Raw genomic sequence first — 2,399 nt, 5'->3', positions numbered from 1 at the left:
TTATATATTATGCATTTTCATTCTACTTTGTTGAGTTAGTTCTTCCCCCTTGTTGAGGAGGAACCACTTTCAACAATGCTGCTATGAACATTGGTGTATGTATTTGTATATATGTACATCACTGTATATGTATGTTGGAGCACATGTGCAGGTTCCCTAGGCTATATACTAGGAACGAACTTGTTGGGTCACAGATTACGTCTATCTTCAATTTTGCTAGATAATTCAAAACTATTTTCCAAACCTGGTTGTGCCACTAATTTTTAAATTTCATTTGTTTTACTTCATTCATTTTGAGATTTTTTTTTTTTTTGGTTCTTCTCCAAATCTGCTTGACAATACACTCCCTTGCTTTTTAATCATATGTTAAATGTCTTCAAGTCTGCACCTTTACTTATTGAATGTACTATTTTTTTTTAAAGATTTTATTCATTCATTTGACAGAGAGATACCACAAGTAGGCAGAGAGGCAGGTAGAGAGAGAGAGAGAGAGGGAAGCAGGCTCCCTGCTGAGCAGAGAGCCCGATGTGGGGCTCGATCCCAGGACCCTGGGATCATGACCTGAGCCGAAGGCAGAGGCTTTAACCCACTGAGCCACCCAGATGCCCCTGAATGTACTATTTTTGATCATTCCAAAAGAAAAACTTTGCAGGTTTGATTATGTTGTCTCAGGGCTTCTTGACCTTGGCACTGTTGCATTATGAGCTAGGCAAGTCTTTATTGTGGGAAGCTGTCCTGGGCATCGCAGGATGTTTAACAGCATCCTTGGTCTCTACACGCTAGATCGTGTAACTCACATTTCTTCCTTTCCAGTTGTGACAACCAAAAATATCCCATGCAGGGCAAAATTACCTGGGACTCTGAACCACTATGCTTTCTAATTTTTTCTTTTCTTCTTGGACCTCACTCATGGGGTCTTGTTTCCTTGTGTTTTGTGATTTGTTTTTTTATCATAAGCTCATGTTACTTAGACTATGGCTGTGGAAATTCTCTAATGCCTGGGTTGAAGGTGTTCTCCTCCCAGACTGTTTCTCATTTGCAACTGCCAGGCCCCTGACAGCACTGGCAGCTCAGGATCCCCCAAAAAGTAAATTCTTAACTGTGATTATTTGGACTACCTAGATAGTGTGAATTTGGGCACCAACTCTGCTCAATGGCTAGCTGGTAGTTGTTAATTCTCAAGAGAGATTTTTTTTTTTGCCTTCTATTCAGTGCAAGTAGGTAGAGCATGGCTTAATTTTGAATTTGCCCTTATAATAAGCTGTGGTTTGGGCTCTAGGTTTATAGGTTTATGCTGGGAGTTCAGCCCCCTCATTAGACTCCTCACCTTGGACAAGCCCTCCAGCACACTGTGAGTTTGTGAAAGTTGAAGCCATTGTAAATGCTGACATCAGTGTGAGATTCTCGCTGGCTTCTGCTTTCATGGCTTGAGGCTTCCAAATTCATCTTTCATTCTCTTCCAGTCAATTCATGCATTTAAAAAGTGGTGTTTTTATTTGTTGGTTTCGTTTGTTTTGCTTTAAGAAAAAGCCCCAAGTCAATACGGCTTTCAATGCATCTTTAAAATACCACAAATAAGTTTGAAAAGTTGTCTGGCATTTTGCTGTTTCTGTAGCTGGACAACCTGGATCTTATTCATCAGCCTGATCAGAAATATAGATACCATCCTGAAACATTCTGATATCCTTGTTCTTAACTGTTGTAGCTTGCTGAACCAAAATAGCTGAGTTTGACACAAGTTCAATGTCATTTCCTTCAAGAGTTAACTCAGATTTCTGGGCTTGAGATACTGAACAAGCAACACCTGGCCTCATCCAAACCCTGTGGATCTATTTGTCACCCAAGAAATTTCAGATTTTAACCAGGGAACCATTCTCCCGAGTAACGACGTTGATGGGGAAGTGAGCATACCCAGACCTCAGCTTGTAATGGAAGCCCAGTGTAACGCTCTTGATCGTGTTCTGTACATGACTACAGAGAGTGTGGATGGTAGCCAGTTCTTTTCTAGGTCCCACCATTTGAAGGACGAAGCCTCTTCTTTTTCTTTCCAGGGAGACTGCGTTCTACAGTGATGTGATTGAAGACTCTTTGCAGGGCTCCTCTGGGGCCCATCAGAGTAACAGCACATCAGAGTGATGTCAACATGTTCTGGAATGTCGGCAGTCTATGGCTGAGAACGGTGTTCATTCTCGCAGTCGATGAGGCAGAGTCAAAAGAGGTTTTCAGTGGTTTTATCTGGTATTTTTAGTTGCCTTTAGTGAGGCGATCAATCAGTAAACTCCTCTGCTATATTTGGGCTCCTCTGAAGCCCACCACTTTTAAAAAATTAATACCAATAGTGAAGATAGATGAACAAATATATGGATTTTTAACAGCCGCACAAAAGCAGTACAAAACCA

The 2,399-nt window shown here is 41.1% G+C and overlaps 1 pseudogene across 1 annotated transcript; it reads right to left on the bottom strand.

Moving 5' to 3' along the window:
* Nucleotides 1-1,631: 1,631 nt before the first annotated feature.
* On the bottom strand, nt 1,632-2,187 carry LOC308355918 (large ribosomal subunit protein uL6-like; annotated as a pseudogene). The gene has a single exon. The product of its transcript is annotated as a large ribosomal subunit protein uL6-like (transcript).
* Nucleotides 2,188-2,399: the final 212 nt, after the last annotated feature.

The sequence above is a fragment of the Martes martes genome, assembly GCF_963455335.1.
Source record: "Martes martes genome assembly, chromosome: 15".
In the NCBI taxonomy this organism is placed as follows: domain Eukaryota; kingdom Metazoa; phylum Chordata; class Mammalia; order Carnivora; family Mustelidae; genus Martes; species Martes martes.
Note: the sequence above shows the minus strand (reverse complement) of the source record. Positions and strands in the feature narration are given on the sequence as shown.